Source organism: Equus caballus, unplaced genomic scaffold, assembly GCF_041296265.1.
Source record: "Equus caballus isolate H_3958 breed thoroughbred unplaced genomic scaffold, TB-T2T unassigned-0001867, whole genome shotgun sequence".
NCBI classification, from domain to species: Eukaryota; Metazoa; Chordata; class Mammalia; order Perissodactyla; family Equidae; genus Equus; species Equus caballus.
The window spans coordinates 1-16,444 of record NW_027222210.1 but is presented as its reverse complement, the minus strand read 5'-3'; the positions used below and the strand labels follow the sequence as shown (position 1 = coordinate 16,444).

General features: G+C 67.9%; 8 non-coding genes across 8 annotated transcripts; 4 read left to right on the top strand and 4 right to left on the bottom strand.

The window, feature by feature from the left end:
• Positions 1 to 972: 972 nt before the first annotated feature.
• On the bottom strand, positions 973 to 1,091 carry LOC138922637 (5S ribosomal RNA). Its single transcript, XR_011435759.1, has one exon. It is a non-coding gene; the product is annotated as a 5S ribosomal RNA (ribosomal RNA).
• Positions 1,092 to 2,967: 1,876 nt separating this feature from the next.
• On the top strand, positions 2,968 to 3,112 carry MIR8935-1 (microRNA mir-8935-1). The gene has a single exon (NR_127925.1). It is a non-coding gene; the product is annotated as a microRNA 8935-1 (primary transcript).
• A 1,892-nt stretch (positions 3,113 to 5,004) lies between these two features.
• On the bottom strand, positions 5,005 to 5,123 carry LOC138922636 (5S ribosomal RNA). Its single transcript, XR_011435758.1, has one exon. It is a non-coding gene; the product is annotated as a 5S ribosomal RNA (ribosomal RNA).
• Positions 5,124 to 7,000: 1,877 nt separating this feature from the next.
• On the top strand, positions 7,001 to 7,145 carry MIR8935-5 (microRNA mir-8935-5). Its single transcript, NR_128068.1, has one exon. It is a non-coding gene; the product is annotated as a microRNA 8935-5 (primary transcript).
• Positions 7,146 to 9,034: 1,889 nt separating this feature from the next.
• Positions 9,035 to 9,153, bottom strand: LOC138922635 (5S ribosomal RNA). The gene has a single exon (XR_011435757.1). It is a non-coding gene; the product is annotated as a 5S ribosomal RNA (ribosomal RNA).
• Positions 9,154 to 11,028: 1,875 nt separating this feature from the next.
• MIR8935-2 (microRNA mir-8935-2) lies at positions 11,029 to 11,173 on the top strand. Its single transcript, NR_127933.1, has one exon. It is a non-coding gene; the product is annotated as a microRNA 8935-2 (primary transcript).
• A 1,890-nt stretch (positions 11,174 to 13,063) lies between these two features.
• LOC138922634 (5S ribosomal RNA) lies at positions 13,064 to 13,182 on the bottom strand. Its single transcript, XR_011435756.1, has one exon. It is a non-coding gene; the product is annotated as a 5S ribosomal RNA (ribosomal RNA).
• Positions 13,183 to 15,044: 1,862 nt separating this feature from the next.
• On the top strand, positions 15,045 to 15,189 carry MIR8935-6 (microRNA mir-8935-6). The gene has a single exon (NR_128073.1). It is a non-coding gene; the product is annotated as a microRNA 8935-6 (primary transcript).
• Positions 15,190 to 16,444: the final 1,255 nt, after the last annotated feature.

Sequence of the window (16,444 nt, the reverse complement as noted above, 5' to 3'; positions counted from 1 at the left end):
ACCTGAGTGAGGGGACACCAAAACCCTGGCCAGCGCAGCAAGATTCCTAATCCTTCCATCCAGTCTGTTCAGAATCAAAACGGATGCAAGGGATCCACGAGGAGCCAGACACCGACCTTTCAAACGAAGGCAGGACCACCCCCCCCCCCAAAAGACAAAAGCGAAGACGGAGACGGAGTTGCATCCCAGCCGGGGAGCGGGGGGAGGCGCTTGAAACTTAGACACTTGGGGAAGGGGACGTCTTTAAGGAAAGACAACACAAAAGGACCCGTACCAACTCCGGTGCGGAAACGAGGGTTTCTCGCGAACGACGGTATCAAGGACAGCCAGGTACCGACTTGGAGAAGCTGACACACGGCGCAGGCATCAGAAAATCCAGAAGCCGTCCCGCTTGGGATGGATGGCCAGGCCCGGAAGGCTCCTCTCGAGCCCAGTGGGCCCCGTCCTTCTGTAGGTGCTGTTTGGAGAGGCCTGACCCGGGGTCTTTCCTAGATGGGCTCTGGAAGACGGAGGGGCTGCTGGCAGCTTGCTGAAGCTGTCCGGGCCTCCGCAGCCCGGAGCGGGATCCGTTCCATCGCACACCACGACTCGACCAACTGCTTGGGTGCCGCGCCGGCCGAGTGGACCGCTAGGGTCTCTCAGGAGCCTGGCGGGTGGGAAGAGGCCGCCGAGGACAGAGGGAGCCCGCCGGACGAGGGCGGCGTCGGGGGCACGGCCACGCGGGGCCGGCCCCGGTTGGCCCTGGGTTCCCGTGGGGCCGCGAGGTGGAAGGGCTGGGCGGCGGCGGCGGCGGCGGCGGCGGTGGCCGCGGCCGCGGGGCACTCGCGCGGCTGGACAGCGGTGGGGGCGTGGCGGGGCGATGGGGCGACCGGTGAGGAGGGAGGAGGGGCGGGAGGAGCGTGGAGGGAGCGGCGCTGGGGCCGGGGGGCGGGGGGGGGGGCGCAAAAGGAGAGGGAGGCGGCGGGAGGCAAAAGCCTACAGCACCCGGTATTCCCAGGCGGTCTCCCATCCAAGTCCTAACCAGGCCCGACCCTGCTTAGCTTCCGAGATCAGACGAGATCGGGCGCGTTCAGGGTGGTATGGCCGTAGACGCTGGCGGCTGCCGCCGGCGCCCCTAAGAAGCCTCGCGCGCGCGCGCGCTGTCGCCTGGCCCCTGTGACGCGCCGTCGCCTGGCGTCTGTGACGCGCGCGCCCGAGCCCCTGTGACGCGCACCGGCCGCCCGCGTCCCCTGCGCCCCGCGCTCCGCCGCCTGCCGCCTGCCTGCCACTGCCTCCCGCCGCCGCCGCCGCCGCCGCCGCGGCCAGCCAAACCCTGCCCTGCCCTGCCCTGCCCTGCCCTGCCGCCCGCCCAGGGCGCGGGAGGCCTCGGGCACCCCGGGGACTGTGGGCGGGCGGGGCGCAAGTCTAGGCGCTCTCCCAAGCCGGCCCCGGACGCTCCAGGCCTCCTGTCCGCCCGCATCCCGGCGACGGGTCGCAGGACATCCGGCTGCTCTGCTCGGGGACAGGTGGCCCGGGGCGTCGGGCGCGTCGGCGCGTCGGCGCGTCAGCGCGTCGGGGCCCCGGGCCGGCGAGGCCCCTCCGGCCCGAGGCGCCTCCCAACGAACCCGGGCCCAACAACCCCCCGGCGGCCGCCGCTCCGGCCCGGCCCCAACTTGCCCAAATCCAGCTGGAGCCACCGGCGCGACCAGAGGGCATCACCGGAAAGCCCTCCGGGGCGGGCGGCGGGGCGCGGGGAGACCAGGGCGGGCCACCCTTCCCCGCCCCGCCCCGCGCCCCGCCCACGGGACCCGGACCGCGCCCTCAACCCCAGGCCCCGCGGCCACCCTGGACAGCTCCTGACTGACCGACCTGAGAGACACAGAGACAGAGACAGAGACAGAGGCAGAGACAGAGAGATTGAGAGGATCCGAGACACGGACCCAGACAGACACCCCCCGGGACAGACACACAGACGCTCACGCTGACACAGAGAGGCCCTGCCCAAGAGGCAGCTTCCCCACAGGAGGGCGGTGGTGCTTGAGCTGGGCCCGGGCAAGGAGGCGGGGGCCCTGGGGCTGGCGATCACCCCTGGGGCCCTGGGACGTGCAGACAGGGTCTCAGGAGTGCAGCGCTCCTGGGATCCCTGTCCCGCGACCCGGACGCCCAGGAGCCACGGACAGGCAGCCGGGCTCGGGCTCGCTCTCGCTCTCGCTCTCGCTCTCGCTCTCGCTCTGTGTGTGCGCGTTTTTGTGTGCGCGTGCGTGTTTGTGTGTTTCTTTCCTTCTCTCTTCGCCTCTTCGTTCTGGCTCTTTTCCTCTTTCTGCGGGGCGCCCCCGGACTTCCTGAGTTGACAGAACGAGCAGCCAGAAAAGTCAGGACACGGAGAACTTCGCCCGAGAAACCAACGCAATCTACCAGACGTACAGAACCCCCTCCCCGACGACCACAGCGTCCACAGTCTGCTCGAGCGCAGGTAGGGACATTACCCAGGGTCTCCCACAGGTTAGCTCACCCGTTAAGTCTCCTTAGTTTTACCAAGATGGCTAGCACGCCGAGGATGGACGGATGAGCGCCACGGTGTGATTACGGGGAGGGAAACGCACGTCCGAACACCCGTTGGTGCCTCCCGACGTCACCGGTATCCCCGTCCCGAGACCTCTGGGCTTCAGGGTTCTGGGCCGCAGCCCTCTCCCGTCGTCCACCCGGGATCCAGTGCACGATGTCTGCACTGCCCATCTCAAGAGTTTGGGCCCTGTGGGCGTTCTTGGATCCCGTTGGAAAGGGGACCTCGGGACGCGAGGGAGAGGAAAGGGCCGGGGGGCCGGGGTGGGGGGCGGGGGGCGGGCTGGGGGAAAGAGAGCGACGCCATCAACGCATGTCTGACCAGGACCTCGGCTGTGCCAGGCTCTCCATTTCCCACGGCACCGCGTCCCGTCGTCGGGGACGCCGCCTCTCGTCGGGACGTGTTGGTCTGCCGTCGGTCCTCCCGTCCCAGGCACGAGGCGGCGAACTCCCCCAAAGGCAGAGATTTTGGCACCTGCGTCCTCGGCTGCTGGGTCCGGCCCCAAGCAGGCACGCGGCCCGCAGGTGCCGGGCGAATGTCGGCGGAAAGCACTATGCTCACAGGGAAGGACGGCAGACGATGAGCGCGCACCAACCAGTGCCGCGCTCCGTGCTGAGCGGTGTGCTCCGTGCTCCCGCTTCCGCGCTCGCAACAACGCCACCGACGAGGCACTAACAGGACCCCCTTTCCAACCAGATGAGGCAACTGCCGCTCAGGGAGGGCGAGTCCCTCGCAGGAACGGCGGCCCTTGCTGCCGAGCCTTCGTTTGAGACCAAGCCTCCGGGCCCGCACTCCGGGAAACTTACGGAGACACAGCCCCAGTTCTCCCAGCAGAACACGCTCATCGGAGGTCAGATTGGGGGAGCCGTCGGAACCAGAACCACCCAGGGCGCTACCCTGCAGGGAGCGACGCGCGGCCCGCCCCGCCCCGCCACCCCGCCATCCCGGGCAAGCAGGAAGCAGGCCACAGGTGCCCTGGGTCTGCTCTGGCAGGGAAAGTGGGGCCCACGGGAAAAGGGAAACACGAGGATATTCGCTCCCAGGATGATTGCTGAATGGTGAGAGGATGGAGGTTGAGGTCCTCTCTTCCTGCTCTGCCCGCATGTCCCAGCTTCTCCACAGCGAGCAACTATTGCTTTCTGTCTGCGGTGGGGAAGAGACGGCTTACCTTGATGAATTCCCCCCTTGAAAATGTAAAAGTCCGTGCGATCTGAGGCAAGTCTCCCCTCTCCTCCTCCCTGTCATCCCCGCTCTCCTCCCCTGGAGCAAACTCCCCTCCCGCTTTCCCGGATCCCCTTTCCGCGATAGTCTGCGCGGACACAGGCAGGGGAAGAGCAGACTTTCAAAGCTGCCCGAGCCGCACGATATGAAAGCTCAAGCCAAGGAGCCAGGAAGGGCTGGCCGCTGAGGACGGAAATGTCCTCTCGGGGGACTCGTCCACTCCCTCTGGCAGACAGAGGCCAGGAGGGGGGCAGGACAGAGTGAGGCACCTGAGTGAGGGGACACCAAAACCCTGGGCCAGCGCAGCAAGATTCCTAATCCTTCCATCCAGTCTGTTCAGAATCAAAACGGATGCAAGGGATCCACGAGGAGCCAGACACCGACCTTTCAAACGAAGGCAGGACCACCCCCCCCCCCCAAAAGACAAAAGCGAAGACGGAGACGGAGTTGCATCCCAGCCGGGGAGCGGGGGGAGGCGCTTGAAACTTAGACACTTGGGGAAGGGGACGTCTTTAAGGAAAGACAACACAAAAGGACCCGTACCAACTCCGGTGCGGAAACGAGGGTTTCTCGCGAACGACGGTATCAAGGACAGCCAGGTACCGACTTGGAGAAGCTGACACACGGCGCAGGCATCAGAAAATCCAGAAGCCGTCCCGCTTGGGATGGATGGCCAGGCCCGGAAGGCTCCTCTCGAGCCCAGTGGGCCCCGTCCTTCTGTAGGTGCTGTTTGGAGAGGCCTGACCCGGGGTCTTTCCTAGATGGGCTCTGGAAGACGGAGGGGCTGCTGGCAGCTTGCTGAAGCTGTCCGGGCCTCCGCAGCCCGGAGCGGGATCCGTTCCATCGCACACCACGACTCGACCAACTGCTTGGGTGCCGCGCCGGCCGAGTGGACCGCTAGGGTCTCTCAGGAGCCTGGCGGGTGGGAAGAGGCCGCCGAGGACAGAGGGAGCCCGCCGGACGAGGGCGGCGTCGGGGGCACGGCCACGCGGGGCCGGCCCCGGTTGGCCCTGGGTTCCCGTGGGGCCGCGAGGTGGAAGGGCTGGGCGGCGGCGGCGGCGGCGGCGGCGGTGGCCGCGGCCGCGGGGCACTCGCGCGGCTGGACAGCGGTGGGGGCGTGGCGGGGCGATGGGGCGACCGGTGAGGAGGGAGGAGGGGCGGGAGGAGCGTGGAGGGAGCGGCGCTGGGGCCGGGGGGCGGGGGGGGGGGCGCAAAAGGAGAGGGAGGCGGCGGGAGGCAAAAGCCTACAGCACCCGGTATTCCCAGGCGGTCTCCCATCCAAGTCCTAACCAGGCCCGACCCTGCTTAGCTTCCGAGATCAGACGAGATCGGGCGCGTTCAGGGTGGTATGGCCGTAGACGCTGGCGGCTGCCGCCGGCGCCCCTAAGAAGCCTCGCGCGCTGCGCGCGCTGTCGCCTGGCCCCTGTGACGCGCCGTCGCCTGGCGTCTGTGACGCGCGCGCCCGAGCCCCTGTGACGCGCACCGGCCGCCCGCGTCCCCTGCGCCCCGCGCTCCGCCGCCTGCCGCCTGCCTGCCACTGCCTCCCGCCGCCGCCGCCGCCGCCGCCGCGGCCAGCCAAACCCTGCCCTGCCCTGCCCTGCCCTGCCCTGCCGCCCGCCCAGGGCGCGGGAGGCCTCGGGCACCCCGGGGACTGTGGGCGGGCGGGGCGCAAGTCTAGGCGCTCTCCCAAGCCGGCCCCGGACGCTCCAGGCCTCCTGTCCGCCCGCATCCCGGCGACGGGTCGCAGGACATCCGGCTGCTCTGCTCGGGGACAGGTGGCCCGGGGCGTCGGGCGCGTCGGCGCGTCGGCGCGTCAGCGCGTCGGGGCCCCGGGCCGGCGAGGCCCCTCCGGCCCGAGGCGCCTCCCAACGAACCCGGGCCCAACAACCCCCGGCGGCCGCCGCTCCGGCCCGGCCCCAACTTGCCCAAATCCAGCTGGAGCCACCGGCGCGACCAGAGGGCATCACCGGAAAGCCCTCCGGGGCGGGCGGCGGGGCGCGGGGAGACCAGGGCGGGCCACCCTTCCCCGCCCCGCCCCGCGCCCCGCCCACGGGACCCGGACCGCGCCCTCAACCCCAGGCCCCGCGGCCACCCTGGACAGCTCCTGACTGACCGACCTGAGAGACACAGAGACAGAGACAGAGACAGAGGCAGAGACAGAGAGATTGAGAGGATCCGAGACACGGACCCAGACAGACACCCCCCGGGACAGACACACAGACGCTCACGCTGACACAGAGAGGCCCTGCCCAAGAGGCAGCTTCCCCACAGGAGGGCGGTGGTGCTTGAGCTGGGCCCGGGCAAGGAGGCGGGGGCCCTGGGGCTGGCGATCACCCCTGGGGCCCTGGGACGTGCAGACAGGGTCTCAGGAGTGCAGCGCTCCTGGGATCCCTGTCCCGCGACCCGGACGCCCAGGAGCCACGGACAGGCAGCCGGGCTCGGGCTCGCTCTCGCTCTCGCTCTCGCTCTCGCTCTCGCTCTGTGTGTGCGCGTTTTTGTGTGCGCGTGCGTGTTTGTGTGTTTCTTTCCTTCTCTCTTCGCCTCTTCGTTCTGGCTCTTTTCCTCTTTCTGCGGGGCGCCCCCGGACTTCCTGAGTTGACAGAACGAGCAGCCAGAAAAGTCAGGACACGGAGAACTTCGCCCGAGAAACCAACGCAATCTACCAGACGTACAGAACCCCCTCCCCGACGACCACAGCGTCCACAGTCTGCTCGAGCGCAGGTAGGGACATTACCCAGGGTCTCCCACAGGTTAGCTCACCCGTTAAGTCTCCTTAGTTTTACCAAGATGGCTAGCACGCCGAGGATGGACGGATGAGCGCCACGGTGTGATTACGGGGAGGGAAACGCACGTCGGAACACCCGTTGGTGCCTCCCGACGTCACCGGTATCCCCGTCCCGAGACCTCTGGGCTTCAGGGTTCTGGGCCGCAGCCCTCTCCCGTCGTCCACCCGGGATCCAGTGCACGATGTCTGCACTGCCCATCTCAAGAGTTTGGGCCCTGTGGGCGTTCTTGGATCCCGTTGGAAAGGGGACCTCGGGACGCGAGGGAGAGGAAAGGGCCGGGGGGCCGGGGGGGGGGGGGGGGGGGCGGGCTGGGGGAAAGAGAGCGACGCCATCAACGCATGTCTGACCAGGACCTCGGCTGTGCCAGGCTCTCCATTTCCCACGGCACCGCGTCCCGTCGTCGGGGACGCCGCCTCTCGTCGGGACGTGTTGGTCTGCCGTCGGTCCTCCCGTCCCAGGCACGAGGCGGCGAACTCCCCCAAAGGCAGAGATTTTGGCACCTGCGTCCTCGGCTGCTGGGTCCGGCCCCAAGCAGGCACGCGGCCCGCAGGTGCCGGGCGAATGTCGGCGGAAAGCACTATGCTCACAGGGAAGGACGGCAGACGATGAGCGCGCACCAACCAGTGCCGCGCTCCGTGCTGAGCGGTGTGCTCCGTGCTCCCGCTTCCGCGCTCGCAACAACGCCACCGACGAGGCACTAACAGGACCCCCTTTCCAACCAGATGAGGCAACTGCCGCTCAGGGAGGGCGAGTCCCTCGCAGGAACGGCGGCCCTTGCTGCCGAGCCTTCGTTTGAGACCAAGCCTCCGGGCCCGCACTCCGGGAAACTTACGGAGACACAGCCCCAGTTCTCCCAGCAGAACACGCTCATCGGAGGTCAGATTGGGGGAGCCGTCGGAACCAGAACCACCCAGGGCGCTACCCTGCAGGGAGCGACGCGCGGCCCGCCCCGCCCCGCCACCCCGCCATCCCGGGCAAGCAGGAAGCAGGCCACAGGTGCCCTGGGTCTGCTCTGGCAGGGAAAGTGGGGCCCACGGGAAAAGGGAAACACGAGGATATTCGCTCCCAGGATGATTGCTGAACGGTGAGAGGATGGAGGTTGAGGTCCTCTCTTCCTGCTCTGCCCGCATGTCCCAGCTTCTCCACAGCGAGCAACTATTGCTTTCTGTCTGCGGTGGGGAAGAGACGGCTTACCTTGATGAATTCCCCCCTTGAAAATGTAAAAGTCCGTGCGATCTGAGGCAAGTCTCCCCTCTCCTCCTCCCTGTCATCCCCGCTCTCCTCCCCTGGAGCAAACTCCCCTCCCGCTTTCCCGGATCCCCTTTCCGCGATAGTCTGCGCGGACACAGGCAGGGGAAGAGCAGACTTTCAAAGCTGCCCGAGCCGCACGATATGAAAGCTCAAGCCAAGGAGCCAGGAAGGGCTGGCCGCTGAGGACGGAAATGTCCTCTCGGGGGACTCGTCCACTCCCTCTGGCAGACAGAGGCCAGGAGGGGGGCAGGACAGAGTGAGGCACCTGAGTGAGGGGACACCAAAACCCTGGGCCAGCGCAGCAAGATTCCTAATCCTTCCATCCAGTCTGTTCAGAATCAAAACGGATGCAAGGGATCCACGAGGAGCCAGACACCGACCTTTCAAACGAAGGCAGGACCACCCCCCCCCCAAAAGACAAAAGCGAAGACGGAGACGGAGTTGCATCCCAGCCGGGGAGCGGGGGGAGGCGCTTGAAACTTAGACACTTGGGGAAGGGGACGTCTTTAAGGAAAGACAACACAAAAGGACCCGTACCAACTCCGGTGCGGAAACGAGGGTTTCTCGCGAACGACGGTATCAAGGACAGCCAGGTACCGACTTGGAGAAGCTGACACACGGCGCAGGCATCAGAAAATCCAGAAGCCGTCCCGCTTGGGATGGATGGCCAGGCCCGGAAGGCTCCTCTCGAGCCCAGTGGGCCCCGTCCTTCTGTAGGTGCTGTTTGGAGAGGCCTGACCCGGGGTCTTTCCTAGATGGGCTCTGGAAGACGGAGGGGCTGCTGGCAGCTTGCTGAAGCTGTCCGGGCCTCCGCAGCCCGGAGCGGGATCCGTTCCATCGCACACCACGACTCGACCAACTGCTTGGGTGCCGCGCCGGCCGAGTGGACCGCTAGGGTCTCTCAGGAGCCTGGCGGGTGGGAAGAGGCCGCCGAGGACAGAGGGAGCCCGCCGGACGAGGGCGGCGTCGGGGGCACGGCCACGCGGGGCCGGCCCCGGTTGGCCCTGGGTTCCCGTGGGGCCGCGAGGTGGAAGGGCTGGGCGGCGGCGGCGGCGGCGGCGGCGGTGGCCGCGGCCGCGGGGCACTCGCGCGGCTGGACAGCGGTGGGGGCGTGGCGGGGCGATGGGGCGACCGGTGAGGAGGGAGGAGGGGCGGGAGGAGCGTGGAGGGAGCGGCGCTGGGGCCGGGGGGCGGGGGGGGGGCGCAAAAGGAGAGGGAGGCGGCGGGAGGCAAAAGCCTACAGCACCCGGTATTCCCAGGCGGTCTCCCATCCAAGTCCTAACCAGGCCCGACCCTGCTTAGCTTCCGAGATCAGACGAGATCGGGCGCGTTCAGGGTGGTATGGCCGTAGACGCTGGCGGCTGCCGCCGGCGCCCCTAAGAAGCCTCGCGCGCGCGCGCGCTGTCGCCTGGCCCCTGTGACGCGCCGTCGCCTGGCGTCTGTGACGCGCGCGCCCGAGCCCCTGTGACGCGCACCGGCCGCCCGCGTCCCCTGCGCCCCGCGCTCCGCCGCCTGCCGCCTGCCTGCCACTGCCTCCCGCCGCCGCCGCCGCCGCCGCCGCGGCCAGCCAAACCCTGCCCTGCCCTGCCCTGCCCTGCCCTGCCGCCCGCCCAGGGCGCGGGAGGCCTCGGGCACCCCGGGGACTGTGGGCGGGCGGGGCGCAAGTCTAGGCGCTCTCCCAAGCCGGCCCCGGACGCTCCAGGCCTCCTGTCCGCCCGCATCCCGGCGACGGGTCGCAGGACATCCGGCTGCTCTGCTCGGGGACAGGTGGCCCGGGGCGTCGGGCGCGTCGGCGCGTCGGCGCGTCAGCGCGTCGGGGCCCCGGGCCGGCGAGGCCCCTCCGGCCCGAGGCGCCTCCCAACGAACCCGGGCCCAACAACCCCCGGCGGCCGCCGCTCCGGCCCGGCCCCAACTTGCCCAAATCCAGCTGGAGCCACCGGCGCGACCAGAGGGCATCACCGGAAAGCCCTCCGGGGCGGGCGGCGGGGCGCGGGGAGACCAGGGCGGGCCACCCTTCCCCGCCCCGCCCCGCGCCCCGCCCACGGGACCCGGACCGCGCCCTCAACCCCAGGCCCCGCGGCCACCCTGGACAGCTCCTGACTGACCGACCTGAGAGACACAGAGACAGAGACAGAGACAGAGGCAGAGACAGAGAGATTGAGAGGATCCGAGACACGGACCCAGACAGACACCCCCCGGGACAGACACACAGACGCTCACGCTGACACAGAGAGGCCCTGCCCAAGAGGCAGCTTCCCCACAGGAGGGCGGTGGTGCTTGAGCTGGGCCCGGGCAAGGAGGCGGGGGCCCTGGGGCTGGCGATCACCCCTGGGGCCCTGGGACGTGCAGACAGGGTCTCAGGAGTGCAGCGCTCCTGGGATCCCTGTCCCGCGACCCGGACGCCCAGGAGCCACGGACAGGCAGCCGGGCTCGGGCTCGCTCTCGCTCTCGCTCTCGCTCTCGCTCTCGCTCTGTGTGTGCGCGTTTTTGTGTGCGCGTGCGTGTTTGTGTGTTTCTTTCCTTCTCTCTTCGCCTCTTCGTTCTGGCTCTTTTCCTCTTTCTGCGGGGCGCCCCCGGACTTCCTGAGTTGACAGAACGAGCAGCCAGAAAAGTCAGGACACGGAGAACTTCGCCCGAGAAACCAACGCAATCTACCAGACGTACAGAACCCCCTCCCCGACGACCACAGCGTCCACAGTCTGCTCGAGCGCAGGTAGGGACATTACCCAGGGTCTCCCACAGGTTAGCTCACCCGTTAAGTCTCCTTAGTTTTACCAAGATGGCTAGCACGCCGAGGATGGACGGATGAGCGCCACGGTGTGATTACGGGGAGGGAAACGCACGTCGGAACACCCGTTGGTGCCTCCCGACGTCACCGGTATCCCCGTCCCGAGACCTCTGGGCTTCAGGGTTCTGGGCCGCAGCCCTCTCCCGTCGTCCACCCGGGATCCAGTGCACGATGTCTGCACTGCCCATCTCAAGAGTTTGGGCCCTGTGGGCGTTCTTGGATCCCGTTGGAAAGGGGACCTCGGGACGCGAGGGAGAGGAAAGGGCCGGGGGGCCGGGGTGGGGGGCGGGGGGCGGGCTGGGGGAAAGAGAGCGACGCCATCAACGCATGTCTGACCAGGACCTCGGCTGTGCCAGGCTCTCCATTTCCCACGGCACCGCGTCCCGTCGTCGGGGACGCCGCCTCTCGTCGGGACGTGTTGGTCTGCCGTCGGTCCTCCCGTCCCAGGCACGAGGCGGCGAACTCCCCCAAAGGCAGAGATTTTGGCACCTGCGTCCTCGGCTGCTGGGTCCGGCCCCAAGCAGGCACGCGGCCCGCAGGTGCCGGGCGAATGTCGGCGGAAAGCACTATGCTCACAGGGAAGGACGGCAGACGATGAGCGCGCACCAACCAGTGCCGCGCTCCGTGCTGAGCGGTGTGCTCCGTGCTCCCGCTTCCGCGCTCGCAACAACGCCACCGACGAGGCACTAACAGGACCCCCTTTCCAACCAGATGAGGCAACTGCCGCTCAGGGAGGGCGAGTCCCTCGCAGGAACGGCGGCCCTTGCTGCCGAGCCTTCGTTTGAGACCAAGCCTCCGGGCCCGCACTCCGGGAAACTTACGGAGACACAGCCCCAGTTCTCCCAGCAGAACACGCTCATCGGAGGTCAGATTGGGGGAGCCGTCGGAACCAGAACCACCCAGGGCGCTACCCTGCAGGGAGCGACGCGCGGCCCGCCCCGCCCCGCCACCCCGCCATCCCGGGCAAGCAGGAAGCAGGCCACAGGTGCCCTGGGTCTGCTCTGGCAGGGAAAGTGGGGCCCACGGGAAAAGGGAAACACGAGGATATTCGCTCCCAGGATGATTGCTGAACGGTGAGAGGATGGAGGTTGAGGTCCTCTCTTCCTGCTCTGCCCGCATGTCCCAGCTTCTCCACAGCGAGCAACTATTGCTTTCTGTCTGCGGTGGGGAAGAGACGGCTTACCTTGATGAATTCCCCCCTTGAAAATGTAAAAGTCCGTGCGATCTGAGGCAAGTCTCCCCTCTCCTCCTCCCTGTCATCCCCGCTCTCCTCCCCTGGAGCAAACTCCCCTCCCGCTTTCCCGGATCCCCTTTCCGCGATAGTCTGCGCGGACACAGGCAGGGGAAGAGCAGACTTTCAAAGCTGCCCGAGCCGCACGATATGAAAGCTCAAGCCAAGGAGCCAGGAAGGGCTGGCCGCTGAGGACGGAAATGTCCTCTCGGGGGACTCGTCCACTCCCTCTGGCAGACAGAGGCCAGGAGGGGGGCAGGACAGAGTGAGGCACCTGAGTGAGGGGACACCAAAACCCTGGGCCAGCGCAGCAAGATTCCTAATCCTTCCATCCAGTCTGTTCAGAATCAAAACGGATGCAAGGGATCCACGAGGAGCCAGACACCGACCTTTCAAACGAAGGCAGGACCACCCCCCCCCCAAAAGACAAAAGCGAAGACGGAGACGGAGTTGCATCCCAGCCGGGGAGCGGGGGGAGGCGCTTGAAACTTAGACACTTGGGGAAGGGGACGTCTTTAAGGAAAGACAACACAAAAGGACCCGTACCAACTCCGGTGCGGAAACGAGGGTTTCTCGCGAACGACGGTATCAAGGACAGCCAGGTACCGACTTGGAGAAGCTGACACACGGCGCAGGCATCAGAAAATCCAGAAGCCGTCCCGCTTGGGATGGATGGCCAGGCCCGGAAGGCTCCTCTCGAGCCCAGTGGGCCCCGTCCTTCTGTAGGTGCTGTTTGGAGAGGCCTGACCCGGGGTCTTTCCTAGATGGGCTCTGGAAGACGGAGGGGCTGCTGGCAGCTTGCTGAAGCTGTCCGGGCCTCCGCAGCCCGGAGCGGGATCCGTTCCATCGCACACCACGACTCGACCAACTGCTTGGGTGCCGCGCCGGCCGAGTGGACCGCTAGGGTCTCTCAGGAGCCTGGCGGGTGGGAAGAGGCCGCCGAGGACAGAGGGAGCCCGCCGGACGAGGGCGGCGTCGGGGGCACGGCCACGCGGGGCCGGCCCCGGTTGGCCCTGGGTTCCCGTGGGGCCGCGAGGTGGAAGGGCTGGGCGGCGGCGGCGGCGGCGGCGGCGGTGGCCGCGGCCGCGGGGCACTCGCGCGGCTGGACAGCGGTGGGGGCGTGGCGGGGCGATGGGGCGACCGGTGAGGAGGGAGGAGGGGCGGGAGGAGCGTGGAGGGAGCGGCGCTGGGGCCGGGGGGCGGGGGGGGGGGCGCAAAAGGAGAGGGAGGCGGCGGGAGGCAAAAGCCTACAGCACCCGGTATTCCCAGGCGGTCTCCCATCCAAGTCCTAACCAGGCCCGACCCTGCTTAGCTTCCGAGATCAGACGAGATCGGGCGCGTTCAGGGTGGTATGGCCGTAGACGCTGGCGGCTGCCGCCGGCGCCCCTAAGAAGCCTCGCGCGCGCGCGCGCTGTCGCCTGGCCCCTGTGACGCGCCGTCGCCTGGCGTCTGTGACGCGCGCGCCCGAGCCCCTGTGACGCGCACCGGCCGCCCGCGTCCCCTGCGCCCCGCGCTCCGCCGCCTGCCGCCTGCCTGCCACTGCCTCCCGCCGCCGCCGCCGCCGCCGCCGCGGCCAGCCAAACCCTGCCCTGCCCTGCCCTGCCCTGCCCTGCCGCCCGCCCAGGGCGCGGGAGGCCTCGGGCACCCCGGGGACTGTGGGCGGGCGGGGCGCAAGTCTAGGCGCTCTCCCAAGCCGGCCCCGGACGCTCCAGGCCTCCTGTCCGCCCGCATCCCGGCGACGGGTCGCAGGACATCCGGCTGCTCTGCTCGGGGGACAGGTGGCCCGGGGCGTCGGGCGCGTCGGCGCGTCGGCGCGTCAGCGCGTCGGGGCCCCGGGCCGGCGAGGCCCCTCCGGCCCGAGGCGCCTCCCAACGAACCCGGGCCCAACAACCCCCGGCGGCCGCCGCTCCGGCCCGGCCCCAACTTGCCCAAATCCAGCTGGAGCCACCGGCGCGACCAGAGGGCATCACCGGAAAGCCCTCCGGGGCGGGCGGCGGGGCGCGGGGAGACCAGGGCGGGCCACCCTTCCCCGCCCCGCCCCGCGCCCCGCCCACGGGACCCGGACCGCGCCCTCAACCCCAGGCCCCGCGGCCACCCTGGACAGCTCCTGACTGACCGACCTGAGAGACACAGAGACAGAGACAGAGACAGAGGCAGAGACAGAGAGATTGAGAGGATCCGAGACACGGACCCAGACAGACACCCCCCGGGACAGACACACAGACGCTCACGCTGACACAGAGAGGCCCTGCCCAAGAGGCAGCTTCCCCACAGGAGGGCGGTGGTGCTTGAGCTGGGCCCGGGCAAGGAGGCGGGGGCCCTGGGGCTGGCGATCACCCCTGGGGCCCTGGGACGTGCAGACAGGGTCTCAGGAGTGCAGCGCTCCTGGGATCCCTGTCCCGCGACCCGGACGCCCAGGAGCCACGGACAGGCAGCCGGGCTCGGGCTCGCTCTCGCTCTCGCTCTCGCTCTCGCTCTCGCTCTGTGTGTGCGCGTGCGTGTTTGTGTGTTTCTTTCCTTCTCTCTTCGCCTCTTCGTTCTGGCTCTTTTCCTCTTTCTGCGGGGCGCCCCCGGACTTCCTGAGTTGACAGAACGAGCAGCCAGAAAAGTCAGGACACGGAGAACTTCGCCCGAGAAACCAACGCAATCTACCAGACGTACAGAACCCCCTCCCCGACGACCACAGCGTCCACAGTCTGCTCGAGCGCAGGTAGGGACATTACCCAGGGTCTCCCACAGGTTAGCTCACCCGTTAAGTCTCCTTAGTTTTACCAAGATGGCTAGCACGCCGAGGATGGACGGATGAGCGCCACGGTGTGATTACGGGGAGGGAAACGCACGTCGGAACACCCGTTGGTGCCTCCCGACGTCACCGGTATCCCCGTCCCGAGACCTCTGGGCTTCAGGGTTCTGGGCCGCAGCCCTCTCCCGTCGTCCACCCGGGATCCAGTGCACGATGTCTGCACTGCCCATCTCAAGAGTTTGGGCCCTGTGGGCGTTCTTGGATCCCGTTGGAAAGGGGACCTCGGGACGCGAGGGAGAGGAAAGGGCCGGGGGGCCGGGGTGGGGGGCGGGGGGCGGGCTGGGGGAAAGAGAGCGACGCCATCAACGCATGTCTGACCAGGACCTCGGCTGTGCCAGGCTCTCCATTTCCCACGGCACCGCGTCCCGTCGTCGGGGACGCCGCCTCTCGTCGGGACGTGTTGGTCTGCCGTCGGTCCTCCCGTCCCAGGCACGAGGCGGCGAACTCCCCCAAAGGCAGAGATTTTGGCACCTGCGTCCTCGGCTGCTGGGTCCGGCCCCAAGCAGGCACGCGGCCCGCAGGTGCCGGGCGAATGTCGGCGGAAAGCACTATGCTCACAGGGAAGGACGGCAGACGATGAGCGCGCACCAACCAGTGCCGCGCTCCGTGCTGAGCGGTGTGCTCCGTGCTCCCGCTTCCGCGCTCGCAACAACGCCACCGACGAGGCACTAACAGGACCCCCTTTCCAACCAGATGAGGCAACTGCCGCTCAGGGAGGGCGAGTCCCTCGCAGGAACGGCGGCCCTTGCTGCCGAGCCTTCGTTTGAGACCAAGCCTCTGGGCCCGCACTCCGGGAAACTTACGGAGACACAGCCCCAGTTCTCCCAGCAGAACACGCTCATCGGAGGTCAGATTGGGGGAGCCGTCGGAACCAGAACCACCCAGGGCGCTACCCTGCAGGGAGCGACGCGCGGCCCGCCCCGCCCCCCCACCCCCCCCACCCCGGGCAAGCAGGAAGCAGGCCACAGGTGCCCTGGGTCTGCTCTGGCAGGGAAAGTGGGGCCCACGGGAAAAGGGAAACACGAGGATATTCGCTCCCAGGATGATTGCTGAACGGTGAGAGGATGGAGGTTGAGGTCCTCTCTTCCTGCTCTGCCCGCATGTCCCAGCTTCTCCACAGCGAGCAACTATTGCTTTCTGTCTGCGGTGGGGAAGAGACGGCTTACCTTGATGAATTCCCCCCTTGAAAATGTAAAAGTCCGTGCGATCTGAGGCAAGTCTCCCCTCTCCTCCTCCCTGTCATCCCCGCTCTCCTCCCCTGGAGCAAACTCCCCTCCCGCTTTCCCGGATCCCCTTTCCGCGATAGTCTGCGCGGACACAGGCAGGGGAAGAGCAGACTTTCAAAGCTGCCCGAGCCGCACGATATGAAAGCTCAAGCCAAGGAGCCAGGAAGGGCTGGCCGCTGAGGACGGAAATGTCCTCTCGGGGGACTCGTCCACTCCCTCTGGCAGACAGAGGCCAGGAGGGGGGCAGGACAGAGTGAGGCACCTGAGTGAGGGGACACCAAAACCCTGGGCCAGCGCAGCAAGATTCCTAATCCTTCCATCCAGTCTGTTCAGAATCAAAACGGATGCAAGGGATCCACGAGGAGCCAGACACCGACCTTTCAAACGAAGGCAGGACCACCCCCCCCCCCAAAAGACAAAAGCGAAGACGGAGACGGAGTTGCATCCCAGCCGGGGAGCGGGGGGAGGCGCTTGAAACTTAGACACTTGGGGAAGGGGACGTCTTTAAGGAAAGACAACACAAAAGGACCCGTACCAACTCCGGTGCGGAAACGAGGGTTTCTCGCGAACGACGGTATCAAGGACAGCCAGGTACC